Raw genomic sequence first — 23,823 nt, 5'->3', positions numbered from 1 at the left:
TTATTTTTTTATTGGATGTTAAATTTTTCCGTAATGTGGTGATGAAACAATATATTTTTGCCATATTAATTATGTAATTTTCTTGGAATGCAATTCTCGTAAAATTATGTTTCTTTAAAGTTTTGCGTAATGTTTAAAGCAATTTACTTTAGAAATCAAATATACGTTGTCTTCCTTATTGATGCGGGAAGTTAATAAAATGTTATATGTAAATGTGCATATGAGATGCCTATGTACTCAAGATAGAAGGCACGAACAATCTGTGATGGATCTGTCGTTAATAGAGTTCGTGATTCATGGGATAAACTTTACATACGTTTACAGCATCATTCATATGCATCATATGGAGTTTAGCTAAAAGACTACTGAAATTTGGACTGTTTTACTTTCAGACTGACGCATGTAAAGATTAACGTGAGATGTGTTCAAATAGCGGTATTCATGGAGTACACTCCTCATCTGATATACTGTAATAAAAAATGAATTACAGTTGTATATAACATATTTCATTTTATTTTCTGTCATTTTATAAATAATGATTGCCATTATATCCCTAACATTTACATGAACTAATATAATTCAATAATTTATTTAGAAATATAAAAATTGTAACGTTTCTATATATTAAAATTAATATGGTTTTCAATTACTTAATTTTTAGATAAAATGTTCATATAAGATAATTTTATACACATCAAAAAGTGTAGCTTCAATCAAATAATATCACTATTTAAATTTTATTTTATAGTAATTTAAATAAAAAAAATCTCAAATTTTAAAATTTATACTGTACTTTTTCATTCCCCTGTCATCAACTACCTAACTGGTGTCTAGGGCTCACGACAATCTTAATGTGACTCTCCAAAAACCGATACTATACGACCCTGTTATCAATTCTTGAATTGGTGTATTAATATTTATTGCGTAACATAAATTGTAAAATGAAGTGGATATTAACACTTACTACTGCATTTAAGATGTTCTAAAGATATCATCGAATGTGCTACATATTAAGCAACTCTAAGTACCTATAAATAAGTTGAAACTGCATGTTTAAGTAAAAGGTACGAGTCAAGAAATTTATATATAAAATATATATGTCTATATATTAATTCCAAATAGGGTACTAAATTTGGTGTTTACATTTAATAATGTAGTTATTTACTCCATATAATTTAATTGCCTGTTATGTAATTACACCTTGGACGTATTCTAATTAACAATTGTATGTAGCGATTTGAATAATGCGATTACCTCATATCGGTTAATAGATACATTTGATTTTATCGATTCACATATTCTTAATGTAATGATATCCGATTTAATACCAATTTGAAACAACCGATTTGGTAAATACCATTTATATAATATTGAAAATAATGAACATAACTTGTAGCATATTTTCGTATTGAAAAGATTTATAAATTACAGTGAATGATCAGTTAACGAACAAATCTGACAACGAACACTTTCGAGAAAGACATTATTTTACTATTTTTTACTAAAGTTGTCATTATCTAGTTTCTATGATTTATGCAGGATTTCCAATATATAAGATATATTATTAAGGTTCTTCGAGTTATTCATTTAAATTGAGATATCTTTTGATTTGTCTCATATAATAATGTATTTTTTCTATAATCAGTGGTGGAACTTCAACATTTTGTTCGGACCCTAACATTTTTATATCAAAATGATAAAAATAAAATAAATTTATAATTATAGCGACCACCGTAGCCTTGTGGTTATAGTAGTCTGTATCACGAAAATTTAATAATAAAAAGTTGGTTCAAACCTCACCAACAAAAAAATGTGGAGTCTTTATACAACGAAAGGGAATAGAAAAGGGACAAGAGACTTGCGTAAATGGACAAGGGACTTGCGTGATATCCTGCTTCGGGGCCAATAACAAATTTGAATTTGTTAACAATTCTGGAAGCCACAAGCAAATCTTGTAGCCATCTTATAGAAATCCCATAGAAATCTCATAGCAAAACACCACCTATACATCGGACCACTCCGCTTTGTGGTTCAGTGGCTAAAAATGTGTCAAAAATTTCTGGTGTCTCTTATAGTCCAATTATGGTGCAACCTCACTTTCAGATAAGCGACATCGTGGTAGCATGTCTCTCGTACATTAAATGCGCGTGCGCATTGCAATAAATCAAAAGTAACGAGGTTGCAACATTAGGATAATGTATGGAAATTATGAGTTATCTTATCATTGTTCTACGTAGTTTATTGCCTTTGAATGTGTTTTTGCAATGCAGAAATTGATTGATTGATGTCCTTCGCGAAAAATATAACATGCACAGTTGTATCATTCATATCATGAATCCTTTATGCGTGGAAAGGCCGACGGCAAATTATATACAGTGCAATAGTGAGCATAAAATTTAATAAACCGCGACAATAAACCACGTCCGGGTGAAATATTCACTTGTGTACAGTGTATACGTACTCACATCGTAAATCCTAATCGCTATTGAAACCGTTCTACCTCTCGTTGGGTTCTGTATTAATTTATTATTATTAGGAAAACCTGGGGCACTAGGTGATCTCCGGTCCACATGAATATTTCCGTGGTCTGGACTCGTATATCACGATATATATCCGAAATACTGGCAGTAATGGGTACATTCGGAGCGGCTTTAAATAGGAAAAAAGCTACAGCGAAAAATACATCCAGTGAAGGCAATAATAATGCATTACTCTATTAACTTGTTCGAGCTGAGAGATATGGAGATGGAGACTAAGAAGCGAACGGGCAAAAAATATATATATAGCAGAAAAGTTCTGAAGAATTACGTTCATTTACGTTATTAGCTCTCCGAAAGCTTCATATTTATTGGACCTATTTTCGAAATTTATGCCGCCATAAATGCGTCACTTTTTAAAGGAATTATGTTTTAATAATGTATTAAAGGCATACCAAATATTTATTACATTTTAATGATGAAGTAATGTGACGTTTACACTTCATTTTATTTTACTGGCCATTTATCTCGTCAATTAATTAATTAAGTAATTGAATATAAAGTCAAGTAAATTTTGTCCTTTATTACATAAATGATAAAAAAGATATTTATATACATTTAGAAATAAATATTATTACTAATAGAAATAACTAACTTTTTCTGTGTTTCTATAAAGTTTTATGTATATAATAAATATATTTTATTTATTATGTAATATACAAAACTGTGAAAACTGTGAAATAAAAACAACATGAACCATTGCAAGGTAAATTTCTAAATTTATACTAAGTCTCAAACAAATTAATGTAAATTACATACGTTAATTAAATAGTTCAACGTTAAACTATTTTGTATTTTAAACTGCTTATTGTGTTTTGAGTTTGTAGTTGAACTAAGCTTGAAGGAGCTAATTTTCCTAGCAATTTGAAATGGAAAGACAGCGAAATTCAATTAGCACCGAAAACGGATAAGACGCCGTCGTATCCGGTCTGGCGCAGGAAATGTGCTTTAAATCCATTTCTACACTTGTACATCCGTATTGTATCCACGCGCTAAGAAATGATAACACAGAACATCCGTAGCAGATCCCATTATTTCCTATACATTGGTTATTATTATTTTTTTCCTCTTCTCTCGCTGAGATTATAAAGCCTTTTTCATGAGATGAAAAATATTTTATTATTATTTTTTTCCCGAACGTTTCCTTTTTGAGTGTCCTTGAGTTTGGAAATGTAATAATTTTCAGCGAATGGAAAGTTTCGCCCAGTTCAATTCCAATCACGGAGCTATTAAGATAATGGAGTGATTCGTCGAATTGAAATCATATATTTGAACGGCGATTTTATGTAAACATCTATATTCAATTTCAGACACTCGAGATGGTTATTTGCATTTGCAGAATTTCTTTGAAAATTGATTTAGTTCATTCAGATCTGTGTTTTTAATTATGTAAACAAAATACAATTTCTGATAGCCTCATATATGTTACAAAATAAAATATAATTCTGTATTCTACAGATTATGTAAAACTTAAAACGATTAGAATTAGGATAGCCATAGTTTTTAATATGCATGCAGTAATAAAGACATAAAAAATATTTCTTAATACTTTCTGTATAATAAGAACTTATTTTATTATAATATTAGAAATGGCGTATCAATCACACCCCCGTTTGTACAAGGTCATACGAGTTAAGGGTGTTCTTAGAATATGAAGTATAAGTTGTTTTTAAATGTCGACAAATACTTTTGTTGGGGTCTCAAAATCAAATTCAAAGTTGATACTTGCTTGTAACCCATATATTTAAAGGGCCCACTTTGATTGTGATTTTTCTTCAAATTTGTTAGATATTAGCTAATAAGAAACTGAAGATAGAACAATTTCTAAAATTAAAAAAGTAATGGACACAAGTATAGATTTATTATTAAATTCGTAACCTAAATCTCAAATTAATTATTGCCTTCCCTTGATCTAATGATATACAGTAAGTATATACTATGTCACGGATCAGAGTAATACACTCTCTTATACGGCGTGATTGATCCATGACGGTGATTAACCTTTAACTAACTCGTAGATGTGTGGTTAGCTTCTGAAATAAAAACAGTTTTCATTTTATGCGAAGCACTTACAACCGTTATATCCAAACTGAATTAAAAAGAAAATAACACTTAGATTTTAATTAGCAATGTAATGGAAAATTAAGCATACGCCTTAATTATTATTTTATTCTCCCGTTGTGTAATTGGTCGAAGTTAATAAGGAGCATTTAATTAATGGCAATTAAACGAATATTTAGCAGCAGCCCATCTCAAAAGCAAACGGCGTATTTAATTGAAATATCAAATACAAAGTTTATGTCCTTATTTCCCTCCGGTGGCAGGAGTTTCGTTCTTCTATTACGTGTCCTCGTCCCTTTCGTTGCTTCTTTTTTACAGTCTGCGCGACAGTAAATAAAAAGATAAATGGAGCGGGCATTAAAAATGAAACTTGCCAGGGAATAATTTACTTGATTTATTGCCCTTTCTCTCTCATACTACCATCTCTGCTTTCGCCCTCTGATTGACGTCGGGGGAAATTAATTGGTTGTATTGCCATGCATCAACTGCGATTTCTTTTTAAAGACAATAAATACAATAGGAATATCGCATCTATAACAGAGGTGTACTGGAACTTTGTAACTAGTTTCCAACTCGTCTCATTTTTTATTCATAGCTTATACGTGATATAAGAGTAGTGAGAAACACTTATAATAAGTTAATTAATGAGATAATGATATAAGTTGAAATGCAGTGGTATTAATATTGAGGCCATTGCAATTACTTTGCCCTAGATGGGACGTGTACTTGAATTAAATCAGACCCAGATACTCCAGCTCTCTGACTCGCGCATTTCAACTGTGTTGAAAAAGTTGTGGCGTTTGTAGAAAGCGAACGACCGTTTGCTCCAGAAAAACTTCCGATAGATCGAAATGAAATGTAAATTGTCTGGTAACGGTGTGTGATAAATTATTTCGGAATCGTGGATTTCGAGTGAGAGTACGAGCGGCCTCCTCTCGAAGATCTTCGAAAGTGGTTATACCACTCTTGTCTTCTCAATGAAAGTTTCTCGATTAGTTCGAGCCGAGCCGTCGTTTGTTGTTGTTGTTCGCTATACCAAGTAGTTCCGATAGTAGTGAAGTGACTGTGTAATTTGTCAATTTTGGGATTACAACCTCTTCTGCTTGTACTAACAGGTATACCTCAGATTAATTGAGCAGACTCAAGTTTTCAGACATTTATTTTCTTGTGGTCTTTTGTTTACTTCATTTAATATATTTTTTTAAACTTGTTCAAATAAAATTATTAAAAAAATTTCAATGAAATTGAAATAAAAAAAAAGAAATAAAAGTTAATGAGTTAATATTGCTTGCTTGATTATAAAATAAATTTCATGTTTAGAATTATTCCTAATTTTTTTGATTAGAAAAATATATTCAGTATTTTCTATTATAGATATCAACAATAGTTTGCTGAAATAGTTGATTCTGAAGAAAAACAAGCAAGATATTCAAATTAATTGATCAGTCTGAAGTTTTTTTTCAAATATTTATTTTCTCCTTCTAAAATCGATTGGTTCCACTGTATGTGGAGCCGACCGATATCATCATTTTCCGAAGCTTGTTAAAAATTTTACACAACTCTGCTTTGTGTACAAACTTTGTGCAGAGTTATTGTTCAGTACGAAATTTGCATAAACTCTCCCCAGCGGTTTTTGGAAACGGATTTTTCCCTCACGTCGCTCCTCGCCTACGCTGTTATCTGCTGTCGCGATAAACAAATGAAGAACACCGAATGCACTACATAATAAGTAGTTTCGCGGCGATTTATTGCGTAACCCTTTTGCTCCCCCTCTTCCTCCTGAAGGGGTGGAAATTTATTCCGTCGAAATAATAAAGCGTGTAGCTGTAATTTCGCTTTCACGACAGCAAGGATTATTATTTTAAATGTTTTATATGACGTCGTTTTATTCTGTTGTATTATCCGTGTGCATAATCTCCGTTACGGCATAATAGAACCGACATCACAGTACGGACGCTGCTTTATTGGAGCGCAAAAACTACATTAACGCAGTTATGTAACTATCGGTTAAAACGAAAATACTCGTTATACCTGGCTTTTAATTACCCATCGTCGATTTTCACATTGTTAAGAATTCACGAGGTTCTAAATATAATTGCACTTAACATTTTTTTTTCTAGAAAATTTAATTAATATTTATTAATTTATTTCTATAATAATGAATAAAAAAAAATTATTTTTATAGTTAATTTTTTAAACAGATTTTAACAAATCTATTACCACGTTATATAAAGTGTTATTAGTTGAAACACTTACATTTATTTTTTAAATTAATAATGATTTTTTTATGAATATTGTAGATTTACCAGATTACGTTTTATTAGTAATGTTACCTATGGTCAATAGCTTCTTGTAGCAGTTGACATTTGTTGTATGAACAATTATTATTTAAGATGCAAATAATTGAAAAATATTCTATACTTATATTTGTTGTAATAATCACATAAAAAATAAACAGTCTCATACAATAAAAATAATTATTTAACAAAAAAAATATCAACTGCTATAAAGGTTCATTAATTATTCTATATTTTGAAACTTTTGAAGTAGTGATCATTATATTTAAAATAAGACAGTTAAAAATAAACTTGCAATATTTGTTAAACGTTTTCATAGCTAAAGTTGAAACTTGTTTTTATTAAGAAATTCTTTTGATTGAGGTACCGCATTTCGCCAGCATAGATAAAAGTAATGTACCTTAAGAGCACTTCCGTGGATACCAAACAATATACTTCTTGGCTCACATTACTCCGTTGTTTATTTTCCGCAAAAGTTCACCGCTCAAGTAGGTTCAGATTTGTTTTTGCTTTCACACTCCAAATACAATGTATACAGTTAGTTTATAACATTATTGGCAGGTATATTTTTATTATACATTGTTAAAATTTTTAATTTTAGTTTACATAACTTGAATGTAATATTTTTATAGAATTTTATACATTCCGGTATTACAATACATTCAAATAATTTTTGTTAACATTATAACTAAATTTCCTTATTAAAGTGAATCTAAAAAACAACATAAAAAAGTTTATATTAATTTCGTTTATATGTGAAACAATAACAAATTATAAAGAGTAAACATTTACTTTTTATTTATTATTATGTTCTACAAATTTTTAATTGTACTTTTGTATTACTTTTTTAAAGATCCTTATTTTATGTTCGATAAATTTTGTGTTTCTAAACAAATATTATTATAGAGCGTGAGAAATTTTAAAGCAAGTGATTATACTAAGGAGGATTTAACAAGAAGCTACTAGACATATTGTGGATAAGAAGATAAGATAATAAAGGTTTATGAGAGAAATTTGTGATGTAAATAAGTAACTTTAACTCTAAGTACGGATATGTGTATAAATATTGACGATTAAGCTAGGTTCCACTTATTTAGTTAACTACAACTATCGAGTACAGCTAACAAAATAATAAGTTTTAAAGAAGCTCTCGTTTATAAATTGATACTAATATTTTCCATTAGAATATTTAATAAAAATTTATAGTATGATGAGTAAAAGATTTTTCATTAAAAAAGAAGCAATTTCCATATTAAGTTGCCAATGGTTTCCCTCGATAATAATAAAATTGAAGAAAATTGAATGTAAGTGGCAGTGAAGCTTAAAATGCAATTTACGTCTGAGTTCGGTAATGATAAATTTCTATAACTAGCGGAGAAAGAAAGATGTAATTGAGTTGCTGGAAAATGAGTATTTACGGATTGATTGTTGAATGGAATCCACTCATCGTCCTGCCGTTTCGAAATTATCCAATAGAAAATATCTATTACACAGCCAATATAACATCCATGATGTTTGCAAACAATTACGTACATCAATTAACGAACATTGCGTATATTTATCGCAGATTCAATAATCGCAAATTGAACGCACGCCGAAATGTAATAATTTCCGATCCGAATAATTCCTGTTTTGATTATATGGCGTAACGTCGTTTATTACGGTAATTGAGAAATGTGTTCCTGGGATTATACAAAATTCAAAAGTTGAAGAAAAAACAATTATATAATTCGAATTTGGTTTTATTTCTTCAGATTCCTCAAGGAAATTCTGTTTCTATTTCGTGCTTTTTTTATTATTGCCTTGATTACTAATTAATTTTTACATATTAATTTTATTACATACAAACATTTTAAAACCAGTTATCGAATTTTACTATTTATACAATATTAATTTAAAAACGCCAAACTGTATATCCTTCCAAGTATAAAAATAGATCCAGTTTGTTGTTAATTTTTAATTGTTAGTAGTTTATTAATTCATAAGGAACTGCATTAAAATAATATGGTTATGACAAAAAAGTTAAATTTCTATTATTTTATGCGCATTTTACCTTTCCCAGTACTATATACCAATATCAAGTACAAGCAGTGCTCACTTAACGTACACCCTTTAATGTTATTTCAATAATACGTACGTGAATACTTACAACACACAAACCGAATGTCCGCACGAATGTACAACAATGTACAAGTATTCATATTGTGTATTTGACCTATGTTCAAGTTTTGTTAAAATATATTAAAAATAAAATTTCCATCGGATTTTACTAATTTATCTAAAAAAACGATTGAGACAATGCCAAAACCTGGATTATAAATATAAAATAGATGCATCTCACCGTTAACTTTTAAATACGAGATAGAAACAAATTTGCATAAATATTCAGATGTGCTTTCTATTTCGAATCCACGGGGAGAATTCCGGCTTTGTTGTATGACGGTATGAATTTCTGTGTTTGTGTTTTCTACTATTTGCCCTCTTAAAATATTCAGAAACTTCTTCCGCTTTGCGCGTCTTCTTGTCGGCATCCCTCGGTACCTAAAATAAAGCAATAACCGCTTGATTTATCTGCTCGTCCGCTTAAGGAAAAGGATCTCCACCGTTATATTCATAGTGTACCGACTGAAAACAAATTCTTCGAGATGATCATAAAAGGCAAGCGAAACAAACGCTGTGACTTTTAATACTTCACCTCGATGCAGCGTGAAAGTTCCACCATGTGAAGGTGTTACGCAATGCGGTATGAAGTATTCGTGTAGAACAAGCGAGAAAATATTATGTTTACTAAGCCAGCTAATGTGGTGAAAGGTCAGTGGTAATCCGAAGTCAATAGCCTCAAATTAAAAAAAAGATTTAAATTTGAATAATTAAAATCTTTTATGATAATATATTGTATACACCGCTCCTACATCCAATATTTTTAAGTTATTTGTTGTCTTGCATCCACATTAAGCGTAACTTGAAATATAAATGTCAAAAGTTCTAACTATTTCTATATCATAAAATATATTTCTATGAAATATGGATTTACACATTATAGTCATATTTCGTTTAACTTTGATAACGAAGCTTCAATATAACGAAGTCCACAATAGTCCGAAAACTTTAATAGTATTTCTAACTTTAATTATTTTCTCTCGCACTTATGAAATAGTTTCAGTAAACGTCGACTGAAAAAATAGAAATAAAATTGTGCTGAAAAATAAATGAGTAAATGTAATTAAATTGTCATACAGTTGCATTTAAATGAAGCGCAATGTAACTAACAATTTTCGGTAACAATTAGTTCCGCAGATGGAATGGAATTATTAAAATTTCTTGCGCGGTTTAACAAACGGAGAGCAATTCGTCCACTTCGTGGATTGTATTAAAATGAGACCATTAACACTGGAGCGACAACATTCGTTATTTTAATTGGTGGAGCTGAAATGAAGTCTCAAACGAACGTGAATTTATAAAGACGTGAACGCTGAAAAATTTTTACGTAAATGGAACGAAAGATACAAAACGAGCGATATGAACTAAGACGGAAATTATACCGCCGGACCTGGCGGTTCGCATCGATTTCAAGCCGAATTAAACATCGTTCATTAAAACGTCATTACCATTTTAATTACCAAATAATTACTTGTATTCAATTTATTTTAATTTTCAAATTTAATTAAACTAATTTATTATTTTGTCTTTGATGTTAATGTTTATGAAATGATATATATACATGAAAATATCAGGAAAGTTTTTAAAAGTAATTGGTATTAATTACATATATTAATTAATAAAATTGAATTATTAATTATTATAATAATTAATATAGTTATAATAAACTCAATAAAAGCATATTATCATATTTGTAATAAGTAAGAATTACAGTTTGCTAATCGTTAATTTTACATGTGGATTTTTTGGTATAGACATCTCTTTATTCACACTAACGTAATCCATGTTCATGCGAACGTACTTTTTTTCTATCGAATTATGTAATTTATTTCCTAAACCCGAATTTGAACAGAAGACATATACACAATCATTGTACGTTCGTACGGATATTTGATTCCAGTATAGTAAATAATCATGAATCTATCGAAGTAACGTGAAACGATTGTACGTTAAGTGAACAATAACTGTACTTGATCATGGTTATAGTACTCGGAGTAATTATATAATATTCAAAGTATACTTTTATTGAAGCAATAAAACCTTGGATCTGTTTGAACCACATAATTCAAAGGAATAAACACTTTTATGATGAATAAATAAAATACAAGTTTACAATTACGTTTATTTTATTTGATTTAATTCTAATTATTAGATAACTATAGTAATAATATTATTAGTAAGACATTTTAAATGACATTTCTTAAGATAGAATCTGTCTTGCAATCTTTGTAGAAGCGCTAATTGTAAAACTTTAAAGTTATTTCTCTAATAGCATTAAATGTGCGAAGGTACTTAAAGTGTGATTAAGTACAGTGGATATCTCTTTTAATGTTGAATGTGCGAATGCACTTAAAGTGTGATTACGTACACCGTTGATGTGGGACAGTATACAAGTCCAATTATAAGCAATAATCGTTGTCAAATACATTAAAATTTCATTTCTTTAAAAAAGAAAACAAAAAAAATAGTCAAAACAACTAATTATTTTTATACATATTAATTTACTGCATATTTAAAGCAGATGCGTTAAGAAACTCGAAAATAATAAATAGCCGCATTTTAAGTGCGAACGGTCAATACTCTGCAAAACTGGATCGACAAGTTACGAAAGAAAAACAGAACAATAAAAATTATAATAACGCCGTGCTTCACATTTTTTTGCTCTCTTCTTCATGGCGTAATAAAAACTACCAACAAACAACAACCGGTGAAAAATATTTTTCTACGAGTTCGCCGCTTTATTATGTAATAAATTATTTTTACGCTTCGATAAATTAAAACGCGCTCATTTCGTGTAACGTAAGAGAGCTGGTATTTATTTCGCACGTACAGCTGAAACGTTTTTCCTATTTATTTTTTTGGTTCTTCGTGAAATATAAATCATACCGGAACAAAGAATAATTAGCAGCACGGCAGGATATTGTGTTCGCAATGCGAATGTAAGGCACGACCCGATCATCTTAATTAGTAGCTTCATTCCGATTAAACGCTCTGAAAACATGCAGAACAATGAGTGAATGCATTTCGCTTTCTCGATTGCCAATTGTAAAATCGAAACTGTATTGCATTCTAATTGCGACGTTTAATGGACGTGCCAGATGGTTTTATAGAAATTTGACACGAATCTATCTTCGATTAATGCTCATCTAAGTATCGTTGACCTCTTTTCCTTGCTTTTATTGTGGATAATAGTGCTGTAACTTTCACGACATCACTTAATTAGCAATTAGAAATTCAAGCGTAATTTACAAATCCGAAATTTTTGCAACTCAATTTGTGTTAAACAGAAATTAGATCATCATTAGTACATTTTATAAATACTAAATGGCAGATGCGGCTCATTTGATAAAAAAATACGGCTCTAGACTCTTTTTTAACAGATAAGTGGCTTTATGCATTAAAAAGGTTGCAAGGTTCAACTATAATTGTAATGGGATTTCTTTCCTCCAAAATATAGCTCCCACTTCTTACAGTGGTGGTTACAGTGGAAAATTTGTGAGGCTCCCTAGACTTTTTTTAACAGACAAGTGGCTCTTTGCTTCAAATAGGATGCCGATATGCTGCAAAGTTCCACTGCAATGGGGTTCCTTCATATATTTTGTACAAAAGTAATACATCAATAATATTGAAATATGCTAACAAAAATAAAATAAATACATAGGGATAATTCTCATTATTAATAATAATGACAAAAGATATTGATCTTTCCGCCCATTATTATAATATTTTATCTAATAATCATAATCAATATCAAACCTGCTAATAAATTATAATATATTTGTCTTTAGATTTTAGTTGATTTGAAAGCAATGTATTATGAAACTATCAGTATATAGATTGAACTATTCAGCATTCCAGAAACCTTGAATTAGAAACCTTTTAAATATTTCTATCCGACATTTTTATTTTATTGAGATTCGAATACTGAACAGTTTCTCAGGAAACAATCTATAAGGATTTACTACTGCCTCGAAAAATGTTGATCAAAGCTAAAGACATGGGTAAGAGGAAGCAATTTATAGCGAAAGTTACCTGACTCGAGGATTGATTATTGAGCAGAAAACTCCAGACTTATGTCGGATAAAAATAAAACATTCTAATATTTTCATTAAAATGAGTAGATAGTAGTGAAAGTATTGATTAAATGAATATATTCTGCAAAATACATAATTCGTAAAATTGTTAAAAAAAAACAGATATCATAATAACAAATGGGAATGGATACTGAACACTTTTAATTTTAATTGAAATGTAAATTGAACGTGTGTAATTTATGTTGGACATTATCATTATACGATGTGTTTGTAATGTGCATGTTTTAGTTTACAATGAGAGCGAGAGTGAATGAACGAAAGGGGGGAATGAAAAATTTATCGTCCGAAGGGCACCATTAATCCTAATTATTTTAATGCCATTTAATCTGCAGATTAGCGGCGGCATTTACGAACATCGGGATTACGTTAGATAATCTAAAAATAGAATCACCGCTACTCGGTTTTGATACCTTCCGTTTCGCATCATTTATAATTGTAACAAAAAAAAAGGATTATAAAAATAATTTAGTTTAATCTGAGTTTATCGATTGATTATATTTTAAATACAATAAGTTTATATGTATGTGGAAAAGACACAATAATAATAAACGTATATTTGACAAAAGTCCGAAATTCGACAGTATTTTAGTTAAATTAAAATAAACAAAAAAAATACATGATTTAACTATTTTTCCAGTATTTTCAACCATATTTTCAATAATAGTTAAATAGTTAAGTAAAAGTTTGTTCAAGTCAAAAACTTTCTACCCATTTTTTTTATATTTTTAGCACTTGCTTGTTTTTTTTTTGTTAAATATAAAAGTTATACAAAATTGAATATATTATAAAAAAGCAAAAAATATTATGATTCCTCGAAAGGAATAATAATGACAATAACCGTGAAAACTTTCTATTCTACTTTATTTATTTTAAATTTGTTATTGCACATGGACATAACTGCGGTCAATCTTACTGTTTGCTTTTCTTCGTGTTTGGATAAATATTGAATTTGTATGTAAATTTATTCGAGATTTGGAGAAGGTACGAAGAAAAAGGCAATCCAATGCATGTAGAATTAGTTGAAGTTACTGTACGGACTCGAAATTCGCTTCGAGATGGAACGAATCAACAAGGAATTGAAGAGAGAGACAGTGTGTAAGACAGGTTGAGGACGGTAACGTTGGGAAATCTCATTTCCATTGTTATTATGTGATATCGAGTACAGAAATTTTATTTGAAATTCAAATGCTAATGGAAGATTTACCGTTCTGTTTTTAATAGAAAACAAAATAAAGACAGAATTTAATCAATACGGAATTTTTAGATTCAAGATATAATAGAACTTATTACTTTTATAGTTTTTTATCGACATAAACACTATGATAATATTTTAATGTAATTAGTCTCATACTTATAATTATTTATTTTTATATAGTAAATATTATTGTAAAACTATAGTAAATGTTTTTGTAAAACTATATATTAATGAGATTTCAGACTTACGAACTAGTTCCTTTGAAAAAGGTTGTTCGTAAATCGGGGGAATTTAAAAAAAATCGAAATGTACTTATCTGACCACACTTTATCATGGTTTTTACTTTTATATATGTTAAATTCCTTATTAATGACTGCATACATTTGAAAATATAGATTAAAATAAACAAAATACTTACTTGCAAATACTTTTCAATGTAGACATCACTATTATTTCATAATAAATGGCAAAATAAACAAATGTAACAAAACAGATAATACATCTTTCAAAAATATTATATTTTATTAAAGAAATTATCAATTTTTGTGTGGACAGATTTTTTTTATCACTGTAACATGTTAGAGCTTATAGAATTTTATTCGTAATTCCGGGAGTTCTTAAGTCGGGGGATACCTGTATACTGTGACACAACTGTCATTTGAATACACCTGATTTGACAGGTGTACTACTAGAAATACTAGTATACATTTGACATTAGTTAAATAACAATTGAACTAATGTCAAATGTATATTTTGTACACCTGATTTGATAATAATGTCTCATATAAGATATACCGCAATACATGTAAGATCCACAATATGCATGACTTGAAATTTGACACAACTGTCATGACAATAGTTGGTACGCTTGAATTTGACATTTCTCTTATATCAGATACTTTATCAATTATATTTTACATAAACAAAACAAATATATTAATAATCTTTAATAATTAAAACATTTCCCAAATTTCCAATCAATGGTATTTCCAATAAAAGAATTTTATTCAAATATTTTTCACAAAGCTTTGTTCCACTTTTTTGCATAACCCATTTTTTTTTATCTTTAAAACGAAACGCCAATATATCATTAACAATTTTTTTCGGGCTTGTTCGCTAAATTAAATTTCAATGGTGAAATCGTTGGACCTTTTTCATTAGTTATTTGTTTATTTATTTGCGCCTAGTTTGCAACTGCTTTTTTTTCTCTCACGATAATAAATTCAATTACCGGAATTTCCAATTATAGTTTTTTTTTGCAATACGTGTCTACTACCGACACAGGGATGGAATTCGTTTGTGCGTCCTAAATGAAATCTGGTATTCTAAAAAAACTTTTTATTTTTTTAATAACAATAGTAATTTCCGTGTATGGATTAAATTGTTTAATCATCAAGAATGAAAATAATTGTATTTATTAAGTAATAATAATTTATTATTAACAATGTTGTGAAAAAACAGTGAAACAAATTATTTTAAAATAATAATTAATTAAATAATTACTTTATATTGTTATTTATTTTGTCTATCGATTAATCTACCTTTTAATATGAAAAAAAAATAAAGAAAAACTAACGAATCGATTATTAATTTATTTACATAAACTTGAAACCAAATCAATAAGATAATACCTCTACTCTACAAAGTAATATATTCAGGAATACATTTTAATACAATATTTACCTAAAATTATGCAGATTAAAAACGAATTAAGACTAGCTTAAGTAAAGTCTATTGACTTATAACTACATATTTTAATTACCTAAGGTGATATGTTTGTTTAAGTATTAAAATTATATAAATATATTATATTTTTTATATTTGCATGTGAGATTTATTTGTTACAACTTTACATTTTATGTACTTATAATTTTAATCGTAACTGAATCGAAATATACCGATCTTATAAAAATTTACAATATATCATATAATTCCCAGAAGTAATTGTAAATGTGCTTTATCATCATAGAAATGTATGGTTCAATGTATATTACTATTGTATTCACGTATCGTTCAGTGACAACATTAATAGTGAATGACTTTGGATGACAAGCAAATAAATATTTACAGAACAATTCGAATGATAAAACTAGTTGCAGTACGTAAATTTTTATTAAAATAATTGAAATAGAATATTTGTACTACCCACATCAGTTGCGGAAATTATATTGAAAAAAAAAATTAACTGTAAAATTGTATCGGAACATTTATTATAGTTGCGCATAAACAAATGAATTGTTTGAAGGTAAATTGTTAATAATACTGTACTTTCAATTACACGCACGCATTGCAATCGCTGCGTGTGTCTGTGAGGAGAATTCAATAAATCCATGTATGCCTACATGCGTTTTAATTAATACGAGTATAAAACCCCCACACACATAACACACGAACAATTCCAATAATAAACAAGCGATAATGCCCTGTCGACATCAATTCGACCACACGATTCCATATCACCGCAGAACTGCAGAGAAATAATTGAATTTGTATCTGTTTCAGATTTCCTCGTCCACGCTCGTCCTTCCAAGGATCGCACGGTATTATGTGAACAGCCGGATTGTAGAAAAGTGCGCGCGCGTTCCTCCAAAAACAAACATTCGTAAAACCAATCCACCTCCCCTTTCATCGTGTTTCAAATTTAATATGGACGCTGGTTGTGAAAAGATAAATTAATTACTCTGAAGATATATATCTCTGTTTGTACATCTAAATATATCTTTCGCGTTGGCTTTCGCTTCGTTGGAGGGCACACAGACAGACGACGACGACGACATGGAGACCGAGGAACTTATTAAGCTCGTCGATGGCATCTACAAAGTAAGTTTACTCATTCTTTTATGTTACGAACTAATTGCGTAAGTCAAATCATTAATCACTCAATTGGAATTACATCGAAATCAGCAGTAAAACGTATCTGATGATGTTTTTGTGAAGGGGAATACGACGTCTTTGAACTCACTGGCAATCGTAAACCCGACAATCAAAATCCCGACAGTTTCAAAATCCCGACAACCATTATGACGAAAGTATAAATGTTGTTAAAGTTTATTACAATTAAGTCAATGCAAACAAATTCAATAATAATATATTATTATTAACAATAAATAACAATTAATAATCTAGTTGCATTTTAGATTATTTCTTATTGTTAGGGTCTATTATGTATAAGTTTTTATCAACCAATAAAATATACTGCCGGGATTTTGATATTGTCGGGATTTCGATATAAACCCCTTTGACTATGACTATACAGTAAAACCTCGTTTTACGTTAATCGAGGAATTTTTACCTCGATTAACGCCAATTCGGTATTGCGCCTATAAAAGGTATACATTTATATATTTACTATATGTTAATAATGCATAAAGACTTAACAAGTATGAATTAAAACAATATTATTCTTCAAATTTAATTCATTTTTTTATTAAGAAACTGTTATATCCTCAATTTTAATTATTTTTTTCTTAGGAAACGAAAACGTGCTTTGTTTTATTTTATAATCATGTTTATATTTGTTTCAAACACATTAATTTGCTCTAAATTAGTTTAATTAATTGTAAATTGAAATAACAGAACATGTCAGTTATAATGAAATTAAACAAATAATAATTATCTAAAAATATACTATTTATATTTAATAGTATTATAATAAAAACTCGGTAATAGTATACTTCATTTTAAACTATGATGAAATATTCATATATCTCATTACAAAGGAAAATGGAGATAACAAAGGAGTAGTCAGTTATATTTAAGAATACTAATATTAAGCATTTACATATATTTTATAATCAAAATTATTTTAAATGTATCAATTATATCATCTATTTCATCACAAAATTTATCTCCAAATATTTTTTAAAATAAAAATTTTAGGTGATCCAAAATTATGCAACTCTTTACTACATATTTTTTTTATTTTCCCCACTTTTACTTTCGTGATTTGTATATTGTATTATAAAATATTAGAGTTTATTTCAAGAAAAGGGTGTATTTATTACGAAACCCTTAGGAAACCAATTCCAGGAAGGAATTCGAGCATGATGCCACGGCGATTCCAGTCCATCCTTTGAATTTTTTACATTGTCGTTTTACGGCCATTCCTTGCGTTGTAAGTCTCTCCGGTGACAATTTTTCGTGTACGTAATAAATGTAGAATAAATCCAGTACTGGGCGGATTATCTTTACAGTTTCGTTCTTTATGCGTTCGTTGATTTATTAAATAATATAATTCACGTGAAGAGAAAGAGTTGACGGTTATTATGAGAGTGGAAATAAATGTATGGGTTTCATGCGGTGGATTTATGTGTAGGGCATCCGCACATCCGTGGCCTCCTTTATTTTGCAGAACCAAAATTTTGCTCTTCAGGTGTAATTAATATTAAGCGAAACGAGCCTAAGCTGTAACTTTAAGCGAAAAAGTTTTAATGATATCTAAATTAAGAAAGTCTCGCCAGAAATTATAAATGTAACAAAAAAAAAAGTTTACAATTTTTTTGGTTTGCCGTAAGGAAAAATTATAATTGTATTTTATATTGTATTCATTATTTATGCCAGTGTAGAAATTATAACATAACAAACAAAAAGTTTACAATTTTTTTTTGGTTTTGTCTCGTACGGGAAATTCTTTCATTCATGCGAATACAGAAATTATAATTTATATCAACTATAGGGTCGGCACCATTATTTCAGATGTATTGGTTTCGCGCGAAGGGACTGAAGGGAAGAACGAATACGAAATAGAAAATAAAGCCATAACTCAGATAGAAAGTCGCTTTAATAAAATGGAAATTCAATTACGGTTATGACAATTCAGAAGAAAAATTTATAGTAATAAAATGCATCAGATACAAAACGTGGACTGGAAAGAGGAAGGTGAGCTGCTCTTCTCCGCAAGAACGTCGCTCCCGCACAACTTTCCAGACTCTCTCTTATTTTATAAGTCAAGATTTAATGCAGAATGGTAAATATTTTATAAAGAAAAAGATTGAGGAAATATTTTTCAGTATTTTTTTTAAAATTTTAACTAGCATTGTTACAATTCAAATTCTTATGTAGTACATATCCATAATATTTCAATATTTTAATTCGGATAGTGCGGCTTTGATTAGTCCTGATTCATTATAGTCCGGTTTGTAAATTTAAAAACAATCTAAATTCGAATTTTTGATACACGCATTATTGACTTTTTCCCTTTATTCAGTTTAGTCTCTTTTTGTGCAGTTTATGTTAATATATATTTAGTTCCTAGATTAATCCGATTTCAAACAGTCCCAGTTATTGTCGGAACTGATTAACAGAACTATAAGATATATTACTCTATTTGGTATTGATTAATTGTCAAGTCAACCTTTAGACTTGATTGGTGGGAAATATTCAAATGTAAATTTGTAGTGCAATTTGCCATACATTTAGAAATTAATAAAATAGATATTTTCAAAATTTCAGCATCTTGATTATGTCTAGTGTCATAACATAAGGGAGAGTTGCCGAATTTGGACCGCAGTTTAGATTACTTACATGACTTGAGCTATATAGAGAATCTGCAGCGACAGAAAACAAATGTAGGTTCATTAGGCATAATAAAAGTATCGTCATTGAACAGTTGCCTAAATTGGACTTGTTAAATTCAAGAAAAATTAATGCAACTGGTAGAAATGTATCAAATAGATATTTTCAAAATTTCAGCATCTCAGAAACCCAAAATGAAATATCTTAGTGTCACACCTTGTATATTTATACCACGATAATAAAAAAAAAACTATAAATTATATTATACGAAAATTAAATTTATAGTTGAAGAAAAATTGTTATTCATCTCATCAAAATATGTCTGCATACATAAGATAAGGATAGAACTCACGTCTAAATATGGAATAATTTCTCAATATATCTGCGAGATTTTTCTCTTGCACGGCGGAAGTTTTCATTACTTCTCTAATATTAGCATGTTAAATATTTGTCGTTGCATAATCATTTGGGGCTGTATAAGGGATGGAAATTGGGAAAAGCGCGCGCGAGCGATTTGCATAAACAGCGCTTCAATTACCATATTAAAAGTTCCAATTTATGATTATTAATTTTCATTTCTCTCCCACGTCTGGGGAAAACACAAGGAAAATAACAACAAAACGAACCAAACGTTCTCCGTACCAAAAGTCAAGTCACTATCGCTGAAATTATCATGAATTGTGCGAACGTTAGTACAATTACATTTACCGCAATGAATTTAAAATGTAGAATTTTAATTGCTTCTAAGAAATCTTTTAGGTTTTATTGTAACTTTATTTACAAACTACATAATAACAAATGATAAAGATAAATTTTGAAATAATTCAATATTAACGAAAGTATGATATTCCATTACGTACTTTCAACTACCAATTAATTGTTAGTGTTCATATCAATTTTATTACTATTTCTAAATATTTAGTATTCTGTATTATTCTCGTGGTCAACTCATTTTTTTTACTACATATAGAATAATGCTTCTTTTTTATATGTTGACATTGGTTGTATAAATCGATAATTAGTAATTAAAATTTTGTTGCACTATAAGTATAGCAATCTTATAAGTAAGATTGCTATAAAAAAGCAACATCTTATAAACTAACAAATGTATGGTTTATTTATAAGAAATTTGTACATGTTTCACAATTATAGCATCAAATAATACTGCGTTACATTGTTTCTTAAGTGAAAAGGGTTTTCCTCAGGTGCATTAAAACAAAGCCTCCACTTCATAAGTACTTAATACGATTTTGCGCATAAAGCTTTTCATTGGACCGCTGCATATTTAATGTATTTATTGGAGGTGGCGTTTTTGCAAATGGAACTTTTAGAATAAAGATCCATACTGCAAGTTCCATAATCAAATATTCTAGAATTCATAATCCGCAGTCTAGACGAGCTTTTAATGTACTTTCTGGCTATACCAATATTTTACTGCATTGCAATTATTTTTTATTTGCTGCATTCATGTTTTTTTGTATGCACATTTGTTACGTAGAACGTGGAATAGCATTTGCGGTCTCGATTGGCATTGCTTATTTGGATCATAGAGCGCAGAGGGGCGAACATGTTGGCCAAAAATGATTCGCGCACGAGTAAATTCCGAGAACGATTTACAAATTGCGGCTGAATATATTTGGGAGGTTCATCTTCTCGAATAGAGACGTGGGAATGGAGAGGACGTGATCTCGGCAAGAAGGCGATTTCGATGATTATTATACGATTGAATTATTTATGGAGTATTGGAATTTTTCGCGAAGGTGATTGCATTAATATCGTGGAGAGAACCATTATTGGAAACCTGCAGTAAAACGCTTATTATGTCAGAAGTCTATTTATTGCTATTGCAACACCCTGCAACACTGATGGTAACAACAGAGGAGTTTCCTGAGATGCGGGTAGATTCTCCAATTTTACTGCCAACCATTTTACATTTCTTTTTATTGCCCATTACCTGTGAGCAGTTTTCATTTCACCTTAATTAAATTAAAATATCTTTCGAGCTGCTTCCACATTGAGAGTCTTCCATTCCATTCCAACCAGCCTCGACGGTCTTACGTAACAGCGCTCGAAAGGAAAGTGCAAATGATTTTTGCAAATACTTTGCGCACGCTGCGATCGTTGCCCAACGAGAATTGTCTGTGCTTTTTCTTTCTCTTTCTTTTATTTTAGACACATATCTTCGAGAATGCCTTCGGTTCTTTTTCCTCCCTCCCTCCCATCTGACACATTGGCATTTTGTATTTGAACCCAGAGATCGATTTAGGCCATCAGTATTTTGTTTGTAAAGATTATCGACGCATTAGAAGGATTGCTGTTATGTTATATTAACAATATGCTTTATTTGCTATTGATTTCACTTTCCATCAAATTATAAAACATATGATTAGAATTAGCTAATTTTACATTACAACTTTTTTTAAATGAATAATTCACTGAAAATGGACAAGAAGACCTTGATTAAATAAAGAGTTTTTAGGAATGCTACAGGTAAAGTTGGAGTTTTTACGATAAAAACATTTATTATTCACTATAATATTATTTTTTAGTCTAGATTCCAGTTGCTAAGAAGCATATGTTCGATGTTTGTTACTAGGGTTTTTATGAGTCTAACTAGGACTAGCGACTATCTAGGACTAGTACTAGGGACTCGACAAGAATCCCTTTCGAGGACTCGGTAGGACTAGAAAGATTTAGGAGGACTAACTTTGTATTAAATAATCATCTTATTTTATAGTAGGGAATTATCATAGTGAGAGTACAATATTTGGGCTATTGTACTTATATTTCCCTAATTATGTGTTTAGATGAATGTACATATTTGTAGTCATAAACGAATTGACTGGTATGAGACAATAGTCATTACTTAAAATTAAGAACAATTATTACAGATTGATTAGTTTTGGAATTTTTCAAAAGTGTAAAACTACTGAGTAGTTATGGAAGTACATAATAAGTACCAATATAAATAATATTGGATAATAATGGTTGGCCAAAGCAACTTACTCTTGTTTAGTAAAAATAAATTTAGAAAGATAAAACATAAAGTGTAATTATTTAAATAATTTTAAGATAGAATATTGTAATTTATAATAAAGGTATTGTGAGAGACATGTTTGTTATTATCATCTAGCATAGTCCAATTAGCAAGGAACATGACATCTGCTGGATAGATAATGCAAGTTTAACATTCTTGTGAATATGCTTAACACTTGTGCTGATCTACTTTGCATTAATGGTTAATAAGTTGCGCAGTCCCGTTGCCGTTATGAGAGAAAAAGTTGTCCTAGTTTATTACTGGAAATGGAAATAACAACCAATAAGACCCAGGAGAGGAGATTCCATTGGGACTGTAAAAATACATATTCCTTTCAGTTCCATATCGAACAGATCCTTTTACAATCATTGTTGTTTGAATTGAGTTTAGTAAACAAAATAATTCTATTAATTCAGTAGAATTTCGGTTTTCGATTATAATTATATTCTTATAGGCTGTTCGAAAACTGAATTGTTTAATGTAATATTGCATTGTCCATTCTAAAACTGACTGGTCGTCCACTTATATTTATTTTGCATTTTTGCATTTTTACTGCATCTCATTTATTTACGTTAATTATTATAATTTATTTATCAAGTTAAATTAATTTTAAATGAGTTATTTAACATATTATTTATAATTTACATTGAATTCATAACTAATTTGAATTCTCTAATGGGACACATTATATAAATCATTAATATAATGTAGTTTCCATCGCAATCGATTAAGATGAGCAGGCAGAATATTTATGAATGTATGCTGATGACAGATATTTAATCTATTGAGGAAATAATGGTATAAATGTGGACCGATATCCGGAGCGAAGCAGATTTAACAAAATTAATTAACGGATTTGAATACCTTCCTCAAAATTGATTGAGAAATTACTTAATTAAGTTTCTTGGTAAATTTAAATGCAGTTAGA

General features: G+C 29.5%; 1 long non-coding RNA gene across 1 annotated transcript in view; it reads left to right on the top strand.

Annotated features, from left to right (window-relative positions):
- LOC108558042 overlaps positions 1-23,823 on the top strand; it is an 83,541-nt gene that overhangs the window by 41,613 nt on the left and 18,105 nt on the right. The window contains exon 3 of the long non-coding RNA XR_001890883.1: positions 16,847-17,164. This is a non-coding gene — a long non-coding RNA (uncharacterized LOC108558042). The remainder of the gene's footprint in view (positions 1-16,846; positions 17,165-23,823) is intronic.

Source organism: Nicrophorus vespilloides, unplaced genomic scaffold (assembly GCF_001412225.1).
Source record: "Nicrophorus vespilloides isolate i.1.1-1 unplaced genomic scaffold, Nicve_v1.0, whole genome shotgun sequence".
NCBI classification, from domain to species: domain Eukaryota; kingdom Metazoa; phylum Arthropoda; class Insecta; order Coleoptera; family Silphidae; genus Nicrophorus; species Nicrophorus vespilloides.
This window is presented reverse-complemented; position numbering and strand designations above follow the sequence as displayed.